Genomic DNA, 22,633 nt, shown 5'->3' on the forward strand with positions numbered 1-22,633 from the left:
TAGCTTGATTGGCTGCCTTTGATACTGTCACAGAAGCATACAGGTTATCTCTAATCTGATTTATCTTGTCCAGAAAATAAATTGACTTCCTTACAGTAGGAAGGCCTCAGAGTTGAGTCACCTACACACCTCAGCAAGCAGCAATAGGGCCTGTCCTTCAAGTGAGAAATCGAGCTCCAGTAGTAAAGCTGTTCATTCTTTCAGTTCTTCCCACAGATGGCAGGAAGGATGGAGGTGGGGAGAGGTGAGTTCAAGTTGAGTTTAAAAAAAAAAAAATTGTCCCAGAACTAAGCGTAGTACATATTTTATATTTTCTTTGAATACTAAATGTCACGCTGAAACCTTTTTTTAAGCACCAAGTAAAGTGGCCTGAAAAGTTATCTGTATTTTCTTCCTCTCCCCTTTAAAAAATAAATAAATAAATAAAGTACATGGAGTCACACCAAGAAACACAAATTGTTTCAGTTGACTCAGTCATACCTTTTCAGAGGACAGGAAAATTTTCAAAGACATACTTGGCACTTAACATTACTTCTTATTTATTTATATATTTAGAGTAGTTTCATTCTTTTCACTTCAGATGTTTCTGCTGGTCGTCACAGACATGGTCCTTTCTTCCACAAGAGGTTTCACAGTACCAGTGAAAGTGGCTGGTTTGTGATGAGGCTTCAGCAGGACACATGAATGCCAATGGTTTTTGCATCCTGACTCACCTCATCAGACTTGCACAGTGCAGCTCAGGACAACTGTCCATGCCTTACTGAAATATAGATGCAGGTGAAAATGAGACATCCACCATTCAAGTAAAACTAAAGAAGTCACAGTGGACTGGTGGAAAACAGCCAGAAGTAGCTGTACACCTCCAAGAAAAGGGACTGAATCAGTGAGTTAATTTTAGCCTTCATATTACAGCGACAGCCTGGTCAGCTTTTCTTACCATCTGTATTTTGAACACAGACCTTCTCATCATTACCTATGCTTTCATCACCTCAAGACTGAGGTGATTAACATCACATCTCAGATGGGACTCCATCTGAGAATCATCAAATGATTGAATCAGTTAGATACTGCACTGCCGTGTACTGATGCCGGTGCTCAAAATACAGGCTCAGACTACACTCAAGCACCAGCTCAAGTTGAAGGCATTGATCAAGATCTATTCTGTCGTACACACCAAAGCTCATCTTTCAAATGAAATCATTTTGGTCTATCTGCCACTATTCAATGACTGTGGTCAGACAAGACAAGCAAGTCAAATGTTGCTTTCATACACACACCTGTGCCTGCCCACGTGGACTAGGCATCCTTTAGAACTGTCCTCTTTCCCTGAGGAATTTATGGCTAACTTGAAGAAGACAACAACATTTTAAGGCTTTGGAGAAAGGAAGTTTGCAGTTTCCAGAATTTAAAGAAAAAAAAAAAAAAAGGAGAAGGGGGTTTCTCTAAGTGCTTGCTGGTTGAATTCTCATCCAAATGATTACAGCCACGGTGCTGAGAGTTTATTGTATTATTAATGATTTCTCAGAGCTTCACATAGGTGTTTCATTTCAAATCCAAAATAAATAGAGTTGCCTTAACCTAAGTCTACTGTTAACATGCAATTTAGAGTGCATGCTATCACATTATCTTTGGGGTTTTTAATCAAAATATAAAATTCACAGTAACCCAGATCTGATATTGTAGCAGAACTATTTCAAGAAAATCTTGCAATAATGCATCTGGTTCATCTGCTCCCTTCCTGGTAAATACCAAGACCTTTTTTATAAATAGAGACATTTTGGTTGGAAGGCTGAAGAGCTGCAGTGCAACAGTGCCATCCCCTGTCTGGAAAAATCATTGTCTCTCTTTCAGAAAACCCAAGGATTAAAATTCTCCACCAATGCCTGCTGTATCTAGGTGGAAGGTTACATGACAACAGCAATATGAGAGCAATGTGTGCTGCATCACAGTAATACTGCTGGCAAATTGCACCGTACAACCTAAATTCTGAAATTCCTTTCTAGTTAGCACCATCAACTTTACATCAAAGAAAATTGCATGAGATTCCACGGATTTTACATTTAAACTCAGTTGTCAGAATTTCACCCAGCATACAATCTGGGGGAGGGGAAGCAATTTGCATCCTTTTGTGGAAAGCAGAAAGGAGGAGATTCCCACACACTTCAAGATATGCCTGAAGAAAATTTGTTCCTCTATCCTACTGCTTTGCATGTTCACTCTTGTTTCTACTGTAAGCAAGGAGCACTTATCATCAAAAGTCTGTAAAAGTACTGTAGCAGCAATAACACCTCCCAGATCAACATAGTTCAAAAACTGATATGGAATTTTATGTGGAATTACATATTACATTTACCTATTACATGGAATTACGTATTACATGGAGTACTATAACACAAACCGGGATTCCAAATAAATTTAATTGGAAGCAAAATGATGCCCAAGGGTGTTTCTCCCCAGAATTTCTGGATTCTTTTTGCATACTTAACCAGTACTTTTCATTTACAGGACTCTCAGAGGGACAGACATGTCCCCCTGTGCCCATGTTAAGGGCACAGCCATGACACATTTACTCTGACTTTTTTTTTTTTTGCCTATTTTAGATGCTAACTTTCATCCTTTCCACAATAATAGGACAAGATCAATAAGAAAGCAAAACTAAGCACAAAGCTGGCCATAAAATTGGTCATGCACAGTTAACAATTCCCTGTACTTGGTAGCAGAAATTCAAGCTGATCATTTTTTGTGAAAGTTAGGAAGTAGTTTGCAAGATTTAGCAACAACTTTAGTTGCAACTGCCTTCTCCTCCTCTGGATGATAAAAAAAAAAAAAAAAAAAAAAAAAAAAAAAAGGATCCTATCTTGATATTCATGTTTGCAAGGGAGTGGGGAGAAAAATGCCCCACATAATTAGTATATTGCATTATTAATGTTGATTTCCTAAACATCTCAAATTAAGTGCAAGTACAGACAGAGCTGTTTATTTAACCTCTTCCAATCTTCTCTTCTTCCAGTATAACTCTCAGTCCTGTAAACCCTCCTCACAGCAAGCCTTCCTTCCAAAGAGAGAGAAGCTTTCTCTCTTACATACTATCAATCCTCTACTGCAGGCTACCATATGATTATCTTAAGGGAACATTAAACTTCACATCTCAGAGGTTGTTTATCCTGATTACCCTGTTTCCATCAACAGAGCTCAAAACCATCCTTAAAACAGCCACCAGTCTGTTCTGTCACATTTTTCATATCATTGTTATGATGGTTGCTTCCACCAAACAAGTACAGGAAACTACAGCCTTTTAAATCACTGGAGTTTGAAGTATTGCTTCTTTCAGTTAGGCTCTTGGGAAACTGCTGCTGCAACATACCTACAGGTTTTGCAGTTCTTATGCAGCTCCCTGCAATTCCTTTGCTTGATTAGGAATAAATGAAACATCCATGACCTGTCTTCTCCTGGGCTTATTTACACTCACAGTGACCCTCCTCGAGGCAACCAGTGATGGGACTCCACTGGGGCCCGGCCATCCCTGCCAAATCAGGTCACACATGTCCTTTTCATGTTTACAGCAGAAGAAGAGAAGCATACCAGGAAGAATAGAAAAGAAATCCCACTCTTAATTCGCTGCTGTCCCTATACCATTTTGATGAAACCTCAGCTTTCTCCTTTGTGTCTATTGACCTTTGCAGTAAAATATTCTACATACCTAGCCAGCATGCCAGGTTCACCTTGCTTAATGCTCCAGCTGCAGTCTTTGAGCTGCAGCTCAAAGCTCATAAAGTCACTCCATGCAGGAGATGATTTAAAAAAAAAAAAGCCTGAAATAATTTATTTCTTATTTAAGAAAATAAGAAATGAAATATTGAAAAAATAAACTATTTTATGAACCTGAAATACTTCATTTGAACCTTACCTATACTAGAAGCAGCATCTGATGGCAGCCTAACATTGGAGCATGCACAAAGCAAGTCAGCTTCCACTTTATTGTGAACAGTTTATTATAATTAAAACTAACAGGTAGAGCCTGATCCACAAGTGAAGTCATGGTGAAGAAAAAAAAAATCTAACCTCTGGAGTTAATAAATTGCCATTTAGCTCACTTTTTACGTAAACTAATTAACATTACATTAGAGTTGACAAGTTATCTCTGCCTTTGGGGAAGGTTGAGGTGATGTCTCCAACTTCAAACCATTTGTAATTACCTTGAGTTAAGTATTTTTAGCTAAATGTTGTTTTTAATTGCCGTAAAAGCTCACAGTAGCAAGTATCTTTGTCTAGCAAGAATTTAAGATAATCTTACCCAAACAAGCATGAATCAATGATCTGTCTTACACAAGAAAGAAAACTACAGACAAATTGAAATAACCAGGAATTAGCTATGCTACCTATCTCAAAGAAGCAGGTTCAGAGTATTATAATTATATGAGGAAACATTGCTACAAGAGTCACCAGGGGGTGCTGTTAAAAAATGCTCATTTTACTAGAGGAATAACATTCTTTGAAGAGATCATGTCTTGTCAATGGATGCAAGAAAGCTCCCTGTCTTACAAATAATCTCAGCAAGACTGTGCTGGGAGGAGGAATACTTAGTCCTCTACCAAATTTACTGAAAGAGGTTTCCTTATGGTGTGCTTCTGAGCACTCTTGCTCCTAAACTGAATTTATAGGAAGCTCCGCTTACCTTACACTAAGAAAATACACAGATTTTGTTTCTAATATACAGAAAAATGACTTAGGAAACACAAGCTACAGGCTAAAACTGAGTAACATGTAGCAGCTACTACAAGAAGCCCAAGCTGTGTCCTGGACCCAAGAAATCTCAAACTATTTCCATCAGTTTAACTGAATTACCTGGTTAGTTCTGAGGCTGACTTCTTCATGTAGTGTTCCTTGGTAGAATATATATGCTTAGTAGCTATTACTCAGAAGAGAGATCATTTTCTAAGATACAGGATAAGACTTCTTTTCCCTTAAAGAGGTCTTTATTTTCACAGTTCTAACCACAAGTTACCAAACAATATTTCACTGAAGAAAACACTGAACTGGAGCCTACACAGAAGTGCAGCTTTTCTTAGTTGAATATTGTGAGTCATGCTGTGCCTAAAAAATTGCCCTAGAAGCTGGCAAAGGCATGAAAGACCTTTATCTCTGTCTGATTAGGATACTTTGAAAGACCTTTTTCCAAAGCAACTGATTTTCCTTCTGCTCCCTAGGAATAGCACTTGAACCAAATGGAGTGGTAAAAAAAAATATATATATATTATAAAATATATATATATTTATATTATATTATTTATATTATTATATTATATTATATATTATATTTATATATATAAAATATATATATATTTATATATATATTTTTTTTTGATCCATGATCATAGCAGGTCTTCTTTGGCATCTTCCGTGGTAACTTTAATGTACATGACACAACTAGCAAATAAATCCTAAAGAATTCCATCACCTGAACAAAATGGAGAAATGCTTTTGCAGGGAGAGGTAAAATGCAGGACCTGTTCCAGCAGATCTCCTGTTATATATTCATTGTTGCTATTTGCAAAATGAAGAAAAGTACTTCCTAAAGAAACATCCATATAAATTTTATATGGGCAATTAATTTCAATACTCAGATGATTCTGGGTAGATTCTTGTTATTTTTGCACTGTGTATAATGAGGTATACTTAAAGTTAGTTCTCTAATAGTATGGTTTTCTTCAAAGCTCAAGGAATCTTGCTGGCAGAGCTTAGCCTTCAAAAGATGCTGAGATAAAGCCAGCTAGAAAGATGAGTAAAATATTACAAATATAGTATGTGCCTCTCTATGTTCCATCTTTAAAATACCAATATCATGCTGTCAGCCACAGATTCTGCTGCAGAAAACAGAAAGTAAGAGTTCCTACCTAGAATGTGCTAGCACTATACAAAAAGAAAAGTACAACAAACTGGCTGTTCTCTGCTACCAGAAAGTTTGTAAAAGTATTTTTAAGAGTGCACCAGATAGAATAAGCCAATCCAGATTCAGGTGGCAGGCACCACCTCCACACACTGAGCAGTCATGCTACACCTATGTACAGTGCCACAGGGTCTTTTAAGGTTTCATAAGAAAGGTCAAGGATTTCACTTTTTGTGTTGTACTGTGTGACAAAATAAAGAGAAGTGCAGCCGTTCCAAGACTGTGTACAAAGCCCCTTGTTAACCCTTAACATCACAGCAATTTGAAGTCTGATATCTTTTGGCCCTGGCTGGAAATACTTACTTCTCCGGAACATCAAGTTTGCAAGAACCCAATGTAGTATCATTAAAGATACAAGCACACTTTTATGCTGTTTCAGCCAGACTTACATGAATGACCTTTTTGCCTTGGCCACTGGCACTGTCAGTCTTCATACTATGCCATCAGGAGTCTGGAGCTGCTTCACATTTAGGGAACTCCAGATCATCCTAAAAGCACACTGGATTGAATGGAAAGACTTTCTTAACAAACAAATAAGAAAAAAAAATCAGTTGTTTCAAAGATTTTTTTTAAACACACCCTACATAACTCCCTGTCTTGTTACATGTGTCTCTCCCACCTGCTCACTGCTAGCATTTAATTAACAATCTTCACAGTTTGCTGCTCACACTTCTCAGCAAGTCATGGTTTTACTTTAAGCCTCTGCTGACTCACCTCTCTGCAACCTCTCTTTCATGCTGACAACAGCTCTCTTCTTTCCAGTTAACCTCATTTAGGCCAGTTTCAACACAGCTCCATGCTCAGACATTAAGACAGACTGCTAAGCAGATCCAAACAACAGGTATAGTTAAAGCCATACTGAATTAAAAGCCTCCAGCATTAACTGTTTTAGAAATTGTGGGTCATTATCATTTTTATCTTATGCCAAAGCCAACTTTCATCCCATTGCTTCATCGTTTTTAAAAATAAAGACACACCTGTAGACTACAAGTGCAACACTAAATCACAGGAATTAATATCTAAATGATCTGTGGGAAGTTAGAGCAACAGTTTCCATAGAGAGAAGTGCTTGGGAACAAATGTTCTTTACAAAATATTTTCTAGATGGTCAATTTTAAGAGCAAAGTCTACTGAGAGTCCTCTTGCAGGAACAACTGTTGTGCTGCCTCCTGCCTGACAATAAATAACTTTGGATGGCAGTAAATGAGCCTGTGGGTCCAATATTAAAGATCCTCAAATCCTTAAAATGAGAAAGAAGGTTGCTCTCTTCTTGGCTGAAAACATCCAAACCACAAATGGAAGAAAATAGCCTAGCCCCTAACTGGGGGCTGTTCCTAACTGGGGAGCTATAAGTCTTTTTCAACAGTTATATTCTGCAAGAAAACAAGAATGGCCCTTTATGGCAAAGTACTGAAACAGCACATATCTCTCCTTTTACTCTTTATAATCCCAGTATACGGACAAACCAGTTTCTCAGGATTGCAAACAGCCTATGTTTCTGACTACACTGGAATAATAGAGGTAAGAATAATAGGGGTAATTAAGTACGTTGGTACCATCCTATGCCTTCAGACCCCTATACCAGTCCACAGAAGAAAGTCAAAGCACAGAGGTGTGATGTGGAAATACAGATCAGCTGCTGATGCTTGCTAGTGCACGCCCAGCCTTTAAAGGAAGACTACGCCCCAAATGTAGGATTCCTACATTTCTGTTATACTTAATAGATGTTTATTCAGTCCAGATACATATAATTGCATATGAAAATTCCCCCACAGATGGAAAGAAAAAAGTATGCAAGTATTAGCCAAACTGCAAAGGCTACTATCCCACCCTATCCTAATGGAAAAAAGCTCTGTACCCTAGTACAGAGATTTTAATACTACTCTTGAGGATGATGAATACCAAGAAAGCACTTAAATAACCTTTGAAGCCTTCACTCGTAACACTTACTATAAAGCCTAGCACATAGAGTTGTATAGATACTGTTTTCCTTCCATTTTAAATAAAACGAATCCCCAAGCTACTCTTCAGAGATTCTCAATGCAATTTTCAATCATGCTCACATGCACATCAGTTTCAAAGCTGTCATTACACACACTAATTTCAAGTATTGATCTAACACTTCACATAGCCAACATTGCATTTAGCTCAGTTTTCAGTCCTTGTGATACATCCTGGAAACTGAGTGAAAATAACTCTTTGCTATGGCTTTTGAGCACAAAACACAGGATCCAATGTTTAAACTCAGATGACAATAAGTACAAAAGCCCTCTTAAGCTTTGTGTGCTGGTAGAGTCACCCTTCACATGCTGGGATTTCTGAGCATAACTGCAGCTGGCAACTGCAGCTCTTATTTTTCTCTCAAAGCACATCATGATCAAATGTCGTTAGCAAAGAGAGTTGCTCCATGTTCTCCATACAATCTTCTCTGTACTTCTCCAAAACACATTAGGAGGGGAAAAAAAAAAAAAAAAAAAAAAAAAAAAAGACAGTCACCGTTTCACAATCTCTCCTTCAAACCAAACCCTTAAGATGAATATTCCAAAAGAAACCAAACTCAGCAAACATTCCATCAAGCTCCTTGCTAAGCTGTGAACATCTATTCATAATATGCTCCTCAAATAAGCTCCTGAAGGACAGGGGTGAGTGGAGAAATTAGGACCCTGTAGATAGAACGTATTCAAACAAGATAGAAATGAATTTGACCAAGAGTGTTATAAAGCAATTCAGAATCTCTCCTCTACCTGAATCCCAAAAGTATAAGAGCAAAGGTCAGAGTAACCAACTTTAAAAAAGGTGGGTGGGTGTCAGGCTTCTTGATTTTAAGACTGCTTCCTAAACTTTCCTCGAATCAAATCCTCCTTGGTCTATAGGAGTCCTTTAGGATGAACTCAGCTGGATACTTACACACTCCTTTAAATTAATATATACCGGAGATAAAAAGCAGTTGTCAGCATTAAACATACTATTTGTGAATCTATCATAGAGTAGGCCTCCTGACATCAGATTTTTTTTTATTTAGGAATAAGAATCTTAAGGAATAGGAGGGATTGTTTGTTTCTTAAGCAGTCTGAAACAAGACTTTAGATACCATGAGCCACACTTGCTCATTTCTTTCAGAGAAACTTAACTCTAAATAGTCTTTCTGTACCAAAATGAAGTCAAATTTGTGTTCACTTCTAACACCAAAGAAACATGTTGAGACTACATTTTTACCACAAGTTAATGGGTATTGAAGTTTGTCTTCTCCAGAAGACGCAAAATAGATTGGCAGGATACTCTGCAAAACTAAAACTTAAACAGAAAATTAAGAAAACAAACACACACACACAAAATAAATAAATAAATAAATAAAACAACCAAATTTACCCACAGTTGGATGAAGGCAACCTGAACACTCATAGGTGGTTTTCTACTCCAGGGAACAGAGGGAAGCAGAAATAGTACATCAATAGTAGTGCATATACAATATGATCATTTTAACGCAACTTATTTTTTGCCTTGATTATGATACCAACAAATGTTCACATCAGAACAGCTCCAGCCTTGATGAAACACAGTTTATCATGCAGTATATCCACAGAATTTACCCTGTCACTTCAGAAATGGCCTTAGTTAAGAAGTATTAGATCTACACAAAAGTCGTGATAATCAAGCTACAGAAATTGAGCACCCTTTTCCACCCATAAATACAAAAAGACAATGAAGTTTCCAAGCAACAATTCTGCTACTGAGACCTGCAAATGCTAGAGCAAGAGAGAAGAGAAATTGCAAAATTCAACAGATGGTAACAGAAAGCCCCACTTAACCATCTACAAACTGTTTGCCTCTGGAAAGGTAAAGCAGAGCTGGAGCTCCATTTTATATATCTTCCAAAAAATCTGTTTTACGGGTATGCCCTAGTGCACTGCAGAGGTATTATAGACTAACATGCCCCCAACCCTTTCTGTTCGTGACAACCTTCATCTGAATAGAAGTAACCCTATCTCCCTGACATAGTCTGCCATACCAAAGGAATACAGCTAAAAGGGATGCAGTACTCCAGCATGCAAACCTAGCTAGGGTACTCACTGGCTGCATGATGTCTCTGAGATGCAGCTCTCCACAAGGTCTTTTAAATTATTCTGTTCCACTAGACCTGCAGATATTGCATGTCCTGACTCCACTGCTCAGTACAGCCTCTATGGCTGCTTCATCCTCCTGCTTCTGTGAGGCTGCCATGGAAGAAGCTATTCTCCCCAGTCACACTCACATTTTGGTTATAAATAAAAGGCTTTTGTCCCTAATTTAGAAGTATGCCTTCTCTCAAAACTCTGGCCCATCTCTAGTGATAAAAAATTCATAATAACTTTGAGTACTCTTAACCTGTTAAGCTAGAGGCAGAGATCAACAATAGGTTGTTGACTATGTGGGCCAAAATACCAAGAGAATACTCAATCTAGTTTAATGTCCTCTCAGCCATCTGGAGTGAACATTTCTACACAGAGCTTTGTTGTGAGAAGACAATACCAAAAGGCAGTTTTCTCATTTTGAAACAACATTGTAGAGTTTAGTTTATTCCTATTGATAACATTAGAGCAACCACTGCAGATATGGATGATCTCCCAAACATGGGGCTTTTTCAGTAGGGTAAATGTAGCATGTATTCTGTTTCTACAGATCTGGTACTGAGAAAATAAAAAATAAAAAAATTAAAAAATTAAAAATCAGCCTCAATCCTTTGAAATAAGGGAACGCAATGTGAGTTACAAGAGAGATGCCAGTATCCCTTAAAATCTCTTTCTCCTTTCCTAATTTACACTTTCTCTAGAATTTTTGAAGGAACCAGAACTGGAATCTGAAATAGAGAGGAAGGAGTAATGCAAAGGAGCCTAAGTCAGACCTTCCAGCAAGAACTACACCAACACAAATACCCAGTCTTCACCTCTGCAGATTACAGCTCTGGACCTCAGTTATATAAGGACACACAGGCAATTTTGACTCACACCTATATATAAATTTTTCCTCCTCAAAAATCAACAGGAGGACACAATGCAGGAACTAAATCAAGAAGCCCAGAAAAATATTCACAGTAAATAAGATTGAACTGGGGTTAATTTTCCCTTATTTTCCCTCTTCCCTTCCCTCCCCCCACTGTTACTTTTTCCTATTTTAGAGAGGAAAATGACCTTGACAGGATCAAACAATTGTTAATCCCCTCCAGATTTTAGCTTTTCTCTTTTGGATTAGAAGCAGCACTGTTACTTTAAAACCAGACTAAAAGGTGGTTCAAAAGACAACAGATATTGTAGCTCTGCCCACAGCACAGCAAACTAAACAGGATTTGAATTCTCCGCCTTCAAAATATGAAGTAACTGTAAATCCCAGTAGGAGAAGGCCATTTGCTGACAGAGACTAGATAGCAGGTGTTAAATTACCGTTCATTGCCTCATGAATACAAATGTATTGAGAATTACCTTCCAAAAATAATAATAATCCAATAAAGGAATGGAGTTCAAACTGATTCACTGGGGAATTATGTAAACTAGCCAAGATAACATCTCACAGATCATAGCTGAGTTTCCATATAGACTACCTAGAGGATATTTGCTAGAGAATCTTTAATATTCATCACATTAATACACATGTAATACAAGACTGATTTGCACAAACACCACATTTAGATAAGTGTATTAACACACATACACCAGGATCCCTACAAACAAACAAGCAATTCCTGTTTGTTACGCAACATATATGCTCTTACAGAGGAAACTGCTTCCCCATGTCTGTTATTGTGTGCACACATGTACAAATCCTGAAAAACCAACATTTTTAAATTCACTTCTCCAGACAGGAAGAAGAGAATGTATATTAAATAAGTCTACAACGTACTTTTCACCACATGGCAACAGTTTTTTTCTAAATGGGTAACACTGTAAGAATCCCTCTTGCAGGTTTTCTCTCATCCTGATAAAATAATCCTCAGTAGTGTACTAATCAAAACAATATATATGATACCTAAACCAGACAGTCATATAGATAAGCTTGCAATCCCCTCTTGTGGATAAAAGTGCTGCAGCTAGGCAAACATCATTTGTAATGTGCAGGTATAACTCATTGCAATGGCGGTTACATCTGAAGAGTGACAATAAAAAGGCATCCTTCAAGAGTTGGGGTTGTCTGTTTTCAAAAGGGGTGCAGAGAGAAGAAAAGGCAATTAGAGAAAGCAGCTGTTTATAAAAACACTTGCAGGTTATTCCTGCAATGCCCTTCAGTAAGAGATAGCAAAAAAAAAAAAAAAAAAAAAAAAAGCAGTCCTTTTCTATGAAGAAGACTGTGCCTGATGTCTCCCTGGTTACATTGAGCAGTACCTCACATTATTGTTTCAGCATTTCTTAGCTTTTGCCCCTGCAGAGGTCTAGGAATACTTCACTGAAACTACTCGCACATTTCTGCAATACCATGTTTTAATCATGCATCCAATACATATTTGTTTTTGTTAGTGCCACTGACCAAGTGATATTTGATAAATAATGAATACTGCAGCATAGTTTTCTCATCAATCAAGCCATATAAAAGTCCAATCCAGCAATTTAATCTCCTTTTGCTGTGAGCTGTCTAAACACAGTGCTTTTTAACAAGACAGTTTTGTTCTAAAAGTACACACTCAATCCAAGTCTTGTCATTAATTTGAAAAATTACATGCATGATTCCCAGTCCCTGGGAAACATGAAGCTATCTTACAACTATTCTTTAGAACAGAATTTCTTTTAAACAGAGTTGGAATGATCACTGACACAATAGCTGTCAAAGCAGAAAAATAAAATTTAAGATTCATCAAACAGTTTCTTGATTGGATTCCATTTTTTAAAAGCTTTTTTTAGTTGCTTTTTTTTTTTTTTTTTTTGACATGTCCAGATTCTAATTTTTAAACATAGGTCAAACAACTCAAAACTAATTACTTGGTCACACTTTTCGTAGGCAGAGGTACCACTGCATTTAAATTAAAAAAAAAAAAAAAAAAAAAAAAAAGTGTTTCTTTTTTCCCACCTTTCCTAAAGTAAAAGAACCCCACATATTTGAAACCACGTGTAAATTATCTTTATATACACAGGGTGAATTGTCAGTGACCACAGAATTTGCTACAGACTCTGGACTTCTCTGTTCAAGCACAACATAGCTAACTGCCCTGCATGCATCCCAGGTCTGCCATGCTCCACGTTGACATCCATGATGCTCAGGGAAAATCCCTCAGGACAAGGTGCTGCTATGTCTAGAACAGGAAAGTCGACCCAGGGCAGTCTGGAGAGGCAGAGGCCATTGCAGAAACCTGGGGCAACCTTCCAGCAGCAGCAGAGGGGGTAAAGACCCACCTAACTTGTTCTAAAATAGAGCCTGTTTATTGCAGGGATTGTGTTACACACCTGCTGAAATTCAACAGCCTCTTCAAACCCATGACCCTGCAAGAGATTTCTCTCCACAGATTACATAATTAACTCACTAGGTCCTCAGATCAAGAAGCTTTATAACACTGACTTCTGTCTCAAAAGCTCAGGTTAACGTTGGCTGCAGTGTCATCAGCCTCTTGGTAAAGAGGGCTAGCAATCAGCAAAAGACCCCTAACAGCTGGTCGGTGGTAATGAATTCTGCTGGATTCAAGACGATGATCTACTATGGAAGTGAAAGTCTCTGTACTATTTCACTAATCCCTCAAGCAACCCACTGTGCCCGTTCCCTCACCTCCAACCCCCTCCAGTAGAGAAGTTAGGCAAGGACAGACTCAATCTTTGCCCCAGGAAGTTCCCTTTGAAGTTATATACCATTAATGCATTATGTAATAATCCCTTTTATTTGGGCTTGCAAAAGTCAAACTCTCTCCTGACCTGAAAATGTGAGCAGAAGACCTTTTGAATATTTCATCACAGAAACTCATTGTAACAAATTAACATTTAAATTCATTTACCTTCCCAACCAAATTTTAAAATGTCAAGTATTTCACACAAGATGTACCACCACGCAGAACCTTTCTATCCAACAATGTCGGAGTGCTTTTCAGAACTATTCAAAACAAACAATCCATTAATGAGAATGGCATCATTTCCTAAGGTCTTAGCTAACCAGACAGTGAGTGCAAAAACTGAATTGTCATTTAGCAAAACAGAAAAGTTTATAATTAAACTTTCATTTTATCCTTGTTTGGGGCAAAAAGGAATCCCATGCACACACATGAAAAATTATCCAGACACTTCTGTGCTCATACCAGCAAAAGATCAAGGGGCTACTTTAACTTTCGTTTTTTCAGGGTATGCTTTCAAGAAGAGTTTAGGAATGTAAGGAGGTGGGGAAAAAAAAAGCAAAAACAAAGCAATGATACCAAGCAAACTCTTCATTCTCAACCCTCTGCAAACCCAAAAGTGGAGAATGAAGGAGAAGATGTCTAGAAGCTCACAGGAGATGCAGAATTACTTCATGCTAACTGGGACACAGTTGCTCATCTATCTGGGAATTTTCTGCATGGTGACAGACCATTTAACTCTACTTGACCTCTGCAAAAATACTTAAGTTCTCTCATCTGCCTTTTGGTTTTGCACTGAAACATCCCAGATGAAAGTAGAAATTGGAATTATTGTGGTAGGAGATCAGATCTCAAAATCTGGTATGCCCTCCTGCACAGTGGACAATTAGTCTTAATTAAAGGGAACTCACCAGCAATTGCCAGTGTTTCAGTAATCCCTGAGAGAGTGATCATACAGTGATGAACCTGAGCTGAAGACCTGAGCAATACTGTGGGAGCACTACTGTGATCACAAACCACCAAAAACCTCCATCCTTCATGCAGTGGTGGAGAAACCTCGTTACAGCCATCATATTCACTTGCTCTCTGGTCAGTCTCACAACCAGGGAAACTATGCTGCTTATAACAGGCAAGGAGCTAACCTGAACTGAGGTACAGGATACATTAGGCTATAGAGGAAAGAAAAATTTCAGAGCAAAGACTTCTGAACTTGCAATGAAACCATACAGAAGATCCAGAATTATTTAAACAATAAAAAAAAAAAAAAAAAAAAAAAAACAGCTGAGTTTAATTTATAGTGAATGTAAATTTTTGTTTTAATTTTGAAAACTCATGTCCCAACTAAAAGAGGAATCCAGAAGAGAATTGTTCCAGCTTGGGGGGGGGAGGGAAGGGGGGCAATAACAACAGAGAATTTCAAATGTGACAGCCTAGGTACCTCCAGATCCTCTAATGTAAATATGCAGAACTCTGATGGGCTTTTGCTGTGCTACCAGTTATCTCATCAGACTTCTCTTCAGAGTCAGGAGATGAAATACTTAATCTTCACATTATAAGCAAAAATGCAGTTGATTTTTCTTTTGATCCTGTCCCATACCTCAATCCCACATAATTCAAACAGAAAAACATTCAAATAATCTAGTGCGATTCTCATTCTCTGATCCAGAAAAACATCAAACTCAGGTAATTCTGGGGCCTCTTTAGCTATCTTAAATGGTGTTTCGCCTGTGTATAACACTAGTTTCTGGACAATGCATCTCTTGTCAGACTTTTCCATCAGTGCTTTGGGCCTCAGAATTGAGAATATCTACACAAAGCACTTCATAACATCTGTCCAATCTGTTCTCTGTTTCAGCCTGTGCTCAGGAGCTGAGAAAATGACTCTCAACTGGCTATTTAGAGAATGAAAATTTAGTAATTCCTATGTAATTCCCAGAGTCTGCAGGCACAAATCCTGAATGAGTGTTTTTAGTAGCTTCTGAAATAAGGAAAACTTCTTTCCTCCCTCAAGGATACAGGAGGGGGTTAGAAAGAAAATCTAGTTAGCTTTTCCATTATTGCACACTTTAAAGTCTGATTAGAAATTATCCCAAACTCATTAAAAAATAAAAGAAAATTAAGGCATTTATTCAATTAACCTCCAGAGAGTAGGTCTGTACCAGCACTCAGGACACTATCCTTCTGGCTATCCCTTGCACACTGTAAGTTTAAAGAGCTATTTTCCAGGCACTACTTTATGTTCACTGATACCCAGGATCAAAAGACTATTACTAAATAACAGATCTTTTTAAGGATGGGAACAGGAATGAAGGGGGAAGAATTATTGAAAATATGTATTTTTCTAATTTGTCCCAAGTTTTTTATTTCAGTGATGCACTTTTTAAGTGAGACTTTGACAAGAAAAAGAAAAAGTCAACAGAATATTTAGATATTTGTGGCTTCCTTGGGTTTCATTTGAAAACTTAAGTCAGCAGGCTCTCATCATCATCATCACCATCCACATTCAGGAACAGAGGCAAAAAATAATATGGACATAAGTGTCCACATAAAGAGCAACTGCTGAGTATATCCCTATACTATACATGGAGACTGAAGAAGCTTTATACTCTTAGGAGCTATTTTATTAATTTCAGAGATTTCAGTATATTATTATTCACCTAGGATACAAATTCAACCATCCTGTGGCAGGAAAATGAGGCTCAGAATGAGCTGCATTCTGTTGGCACCTGTTTTTCAACAGTCTGTCACGTTACCACTCTGACAAAATTGATCTGTGACAAAACTATACCAGAGTTAACTTTAATAAATTCCACTGCTTAAGTAAAAACAGCTTTGACTACTGCTTTTGAACACCTGGAGGTCAATTTATGTTCTTGTTTCTGCAGTCTTATACAATTGCCTCATCTGATAGCTCTGGGAATTTTTATTTTTTTTTAATCTTATTCTCTCAATTTTCGCAGCATCCCTCAGAGACAAATAAATGTCAAAAGCAAACACAAAGTGGTGTTCTGTTCCAAAAAGTGACTCACTAAAACATTGCAAGATTACACATTTACTCTGTCTCTCTGTTTTACCAACCAAGTTTGTGTTATTTATAAGAAATGTCTTTGTTTTTTTATTTAGCTGTTGCTCTGCAAATTCAACCTCAAAAATTAAGCTTTATTCCTTCATTGTAACTGATTATTAGTAGATGTGGCTCTCTGCAGTTCATTACTGTCCATACCCTTCTCCAGACACTCCTTTAGCAATGGGGCCTCACTGATAACAGACCCCTTGATCATGCAAAGAGCCAGGGGGAATCTTACTTGCTCTACAGCAGACGTTTGCTCCTGATACTCACACTGCAAAACTAACGTCTGTATTTATCATTTCTCACAAAAGCAGATCTGCCAGCTATGAAGGTGATACATTTTTGCTTTCCTCAGGGTCCTCATGCACTCTATTTCTGAAGTTCAAAACTAGACCTCTTGCTTCTGAGGTAAAGAAATACACATTGCTAAAGAATTTAGAACTGAACTTGTATTCCAGGTCTCTTCCACCTACCACATTCAGATTCCTTATCAACTATGCTCATGATGCGACAACACAACTTGGGAATTATTCTAATCATATTCAAATTTGCTGAAATAGTTATTCACACCAGGAAGAGATATTCAGGGTTTGTCTGTATAATTCCAGAGAATCTAGCATGTGGCTACCTAAAGCAGTATTTTCAAGGTGTGTGCTCCCCTCCTCCTGAGATTTAAACTAGAGGTTACTGTCATGAGCCTTATTTCATAGCAAATACAAAAAACTAGGTTAAAGCATTATTAAGCTTGTACAGATAGGCACACAAATACACCATGAGAGAACTGAATATGATAAAAAGATTGTACTTTTCTCATTATTTGTTCTGTTGCCACACTCTGAACGTGAAAGAGTAATTCTTTTAAACAAAAAATATACAATTAATGTAACATAATTAAGAACTGAAGACTATCATAAAGAACATTCAAAAGGGCTGAATCTGACAACACGTTCATTCTTTTGCATCTTGTAATCCATTCAGTGAAAAGGTCATTTCAGACTGATATAGCACACTGCTTTTTTATTGTAGCACACACAACAAACAGACTGAGAAAGAAAATGAATGCTGCGATATTGTAGATACCATTTGGCCAGCTATTACCTCAAAACATCCTTATTAAGCTAAATTAGCTTCTTAAGCATTTAACCAAATACACACAAAGTTCCTACATGTACTGGATCCCATTCCAAGATGGGGAACCATTACAGATTTTCCCAGAACAATTTAAGAAATCCTGCTTTGGATTTTCAGCCTGGGACAGCAATCCCAGCTCTCCGTGTTCTGTCCATCCCCCTGCATTATGATTAACAGAACTGAAACTGAAAGCCACTTAAAGTTTTGCACAATTCTGGACTTTCTTTAAAGGATAAAGCCTTCCTCAAAAGAACAAGGGTATTCTATTGCAGAAGTCAGCATACGTTAAAGCTAAACATGAAATAGGCCTACTAAATTTCAAGCTTAGCAAACTATATCTTTTCTTAAAGAAACAGGTCAAGAGTCCCTTTCTCCTCAAAGAGAGGCAATAAAATGAAAGTGCATTACCTATTAACTCCTGCAGCAAGAGTTGTTCACACTGCTATCTCAACTTGGCAAACAATCAGGCTCAGCCCATGTTAATTAACAGCAGCAGAAGCCACTCACAACAAAGACAACACTGAGATATTTCAAAAAGAGTTGGAAGCCTTTGGGCCACTCCTACGTGGCTCAGATATAGCAGCTCTGCTGTAAGAGATTGCCCATGGAGCACATCCTAGCATCAAACGCTATCTCAAGCAATGGCGAAGCAAGCCTAGGATGCAATCTATGCTACCGAGGCTACTGCCCTTGTCAGAAAAGTTGGTATTTTATTAAAGAGGAGGAACTAGGTTTAATGTTATATTTGCCCTTAGCTTTTTCACACAAACAAGCAGCAAATCAAGAAAGAAACCTTGCTTCAGGGAGGAGCTGTAGAAATGCTTCAGGAAGCAAGGCAACAGGTAGATTTGGGTTCTTACACAGGGATGCAATTTGTTGATAAGGTGTTGATAGCTAAGATAACAACTCATGCTCCTGAAGTGATGAATGTGAATGCAATTAGCACTCTTTCCCCTCCCTCATATGGAGTATCTCTGCCTTTTTCCAGATTCACAGAGATATTTTTAAGCTCTGGATATGCAACATATGTCCAATCATTTATACATCTGATCCTTGCTTGGTCTGCATGATAAGCAGCTTCATAATGTGAAATCAAGAAGACGCTGTGCAGGCCTGAACTACCATCTTTGATGGAGTTACCAATTGCAAGTCCCCAAGGGAGGGGCAGCTCTATTAGAAGACAGTTGTGATCTCCTTTCTCTGTCACCTGTCACTGAGCAGGATATTTAACCCTGTGTCAGTAAGAAATTGAAACCTTATCAGCTAATTAGCTTATGAACTTCCAACATACCAGGCAGGGGTTATTTGCTTCTCTGTGTTGGTTTGCTGTCACCCTACTCTTTTTTTTTTTTTTTTTTTTTCCCCTCATAGGTTAAAGACCAAGGGTATTCTCAGTGATAAGCAAAACAAACAAACAAACAAAAATTCTTAGATAACCTTGCATATCAATTCATGGGTTGGCACACGACCCTAGTGTGACCACACAGGAGGTGGGCATCAATTCAGACCATTTGGAGTTTTTAGGATGTTGACCTCTAGGGAATAGTGAAAAGAAGTTAGATTTTTCACCTCCATTCTGTATCAGACCCCGAATTAAGATATTTCCTTTGTTTACCTGAAACCCAGATTTGCTGCATCCTAAAACTCTGCTTTGCCATGGGCTGACAGATGCTCTCAATTTCTTATACACAAGTCAGTCCACCCCATAACAGTATTAAATAATAGTAAATAGTATTGCCTGTCAGATCAGCCACCAGGCAAGCTAGAGAAGTAGAGAATGCTGATTTTTAAATTCTAGTGCACTACAGGTGTGGTGCAGCTCAAAGTTGCAAATGACTCTGAAACACAAGCAGGAACAGGATTGAACAGCAGCTGAGCACAGATTGCGTGGTGGAGGGAGATGTCCGGTTGGTTAAACGTGAAGCTAGAAGCAGAATTGCACAGGAGTGAATTTGCACTTGAGATAATTAGCTCTGTGGAGAGCACAAACAATGTCTGTACAAGCTAAAACATGGTATAGTCATAAGTACAAGAAACGCCTAATATCACAGCTCTGCCAGTGTGCCTCAGATCTGATCATCAATATTAGATATTCTCTAAGGCTATAGAAACTATGAATAAAAAAAGTCAAGAAGCAGTGGATAGGCCAACCTCATTATAAAGCACAGTAACTTGCACTCAGACACTCAGGTTTTAGCATCTGGGACCTACTAAGCAGACAAAAACAACTGGAAGAGAGCAACATGATAAGCTCATCATGCAGTATCATTTAGAATTCCTGACCATCCCAGTCTCATCAAATTGAAAGCATTTCTGCCCAGTAGGTAAAAATATCCATACTAATATAAGATGAAAATGAAAAGTACCTCTACTTTTTGTTTGGCAATTTGAAAATGTATTTAAATGCAACAACTTGATTGAGAGGTAACGTCCTCAAAGATATACAAGTCAGATCTATTAAGTACTGCTTCATTATCAAGTACAGATACTTTTCTTCCCACCTCTGTTGCAACCTCTCATCTGGAATAGGCACTACCCAGCACTCATCTCCCTATCAAAATCTGCAGCAGCAGCAGCCAAGTGATAAGTCTTCATGTTTACCTTTAAGAATGTCAGTTGTTTGTGCTGTCAGTGCTCAGGTTTTATCACCATTTCAGTAACACTGAAATTGAGTCCTGGGAGGAGGAAGCCTGAATTATGTGAGAATAGTTAGATGCAAGGACAGCGGTATTTTTGTGACTGAGAAGTCAGCTACAATGCTAGCATTTACTATCCATTTGAGCCAGCCACGACCATAAAAGAAAACCTGATGGCATGATGATAACCAATTTGATTGCAGATTTTGTGTGCACAGAGAGCTATGAATATGTTCACCATTTCTCAGATTTCCCCTATATCCCACACATGGCCTGCAGAGTAGAAATAGTGAAGTATACGTAATTTTTCAAGCCACATTCCTCTCTGGAAGAAAGCAAAGCACTCCAAGACCTTTGATGGGCTCTCTAAATTTTTGTTTGTTTGTTTACATCTACTTGAAAGTAGGAATTCTTAACTGTACCTTGTTTGTCTTTCTTGAGCAGAGTCAGCTTAGTGATTGATCTCATCACTGGAGGGGTAAAGCAAATGGATAAAGACCTGACTGTAAAGTGATTTTGAGAAATTAGAACACCAGTGAGTACAGAGGAAAGGAGAAGGAGAAGGAGAAGGAGAAGGAGAAGGAGAAAGGAGAAAGGAAAAGGTGCAAATAAATGAACAGGCCCAAACCCTCTAGGAAGGAAAAGTCACGGATATATACAGGAGGGTAATACTCCAACAGATTTATTTTTATTTATTTATTTATTTACAGATGACTTGTAGAAGCCAGAAATACAAAGTAGGAACTCTTTCCTGAAATCTGAAAATACAAAATATTTTTTTTAAATTCTTCCTACTTTTTCAAATGCGTGAATTGAATTAGAGAACAAGAATAAACACAAATCAAAGAATTCCTGCATTTCAAATGCAGTAAACCAATAAGTTTGGAGAGAGCTTAGCCTACCTGAGCTCATCCTACTTCACCTTCTACTTATTAAGGAATAAAATAGTTATGGTACAGCTTTTCTTGTCCCCAAAACCCAGAATATCTTAACATTTCTATGTTAACATTTGTATTCAGCAAGCAATATTAGAAAGAAAATCATGAAAAGATAAATTTACACACAGATGAAATATTAACAACACTCTTGTCTTAACTGCAAGAAACTTCTGATACTGACCATCATGTTGGGTATTAAAACTGGATACTGCTCTGAGTTGCCAATGAGCAGGTTAAGACTAACAAAAGGAAATACTAGGAGAGGGTATTTGTAACTGGCACATGCAATTTCTCTAGAATAGTGTATGGAAAGATGAAAGATTTATCAGAAGATTCATATGAAGTAGTAAAAGGGTCAGTGGATTGACACAGAAATGAGGTCAGTAATTCACAACATTCAGAAGTCCATTTTCCTTGCAAGCTTAACTCTTCCCCTTGCAAGCTTAACTCTTCCCAGAAGACGAAGGAAATAAAAGAAGGAGGCTACAGTGAATGCTGTTCCTATCTGCTGAACTGTGTATTACCACTGCACTCCCCATGTTATGGGCAGATTTATTCCACCCTCATTTTACAGAGAGAAAACTGAAACACAGAGCAGAGTACACATATCCCTCAAGAGGACAGAGGCCCTTCATGGCTGTTAGGAACCAGGTTACATGAACATAACCTGCAAATGAAGGCTCCCAGCTGGACCCCATCATGGCTACATACCCACACTCAGGCTAAGAAAACACCTCAAGAACTCAACGGGGGAAACACAATGTCTGTGCAAGGTTCCCAAGCAGCAATTCAGTTCAGGCAATTAGAGGAGATCGATACAAACACTAAGATAATCAGGTGGGAAAAAATCTGCAGCACCAAGCCCTCAGGTAAAGAGCACTTGGAGAAGAGTTCGATTAAACCTTTCTTGTTAGCATTTCCATATATTAATTCCCAATAGGAAATTAATACTGTTCAAGAAGAAGTTAGTATGTTGTGACTAGTTGTTGTGTATGTTGTCACAACTAGTTGTTAGTATACGTTGTGACTATGGTCAAATTAATTCTTAAAAACAACGATGCAGAATATTTGTTTACTGGATAGGAAGAATCTGGGCTAAATGAGGCCTCACAGTACTACTTCCATTGTTCTTGA

At 38.0% G+C, this 22,633-nt stretch overlaps 1 protein-coding gene across 4 annotated transcripts in view; it reads right to left on the bottom strand.

Annotated features, from left to right (window-relative positions):
• GRID1 (glutamate ionotropic receptor delta type subunit 1) overlaps nucleotides 1-22,633 on the bottom strand; it is a 583,553-nt gene that overhangs the window by 541,264 nt on the left and 19,656 nt on the right. The window contains exon 1 of one of the 4 annotated variants that reach the window (XM_068688378.1): nucleotides 18,334-18,471. The exons of the other annotated variants lie outside the window; for them this stretch is intronic. The gene's annotated coding sequence lies outside the window, so the exon portion shown is untranslated. Of the gene's footprint in view, nucleotides 1-18,333; nucleotides 18,472-22,633 lie in introns of those variants that run through there. 4 annotated transcript variants of the gene reach the window in all.

Source organism: Anas acuta, chromosome 7, assembly GCF_963932015.1.
Source record: "Anas acuta chromosome 7, bAnaAcu1.1, whole genome shotgun sequence".
Lineage (NCBI taxonomy): Eukaryota > Metazoa > Chordata > Aves > Anseriformes > Anatidae > Anas > Anas acuta.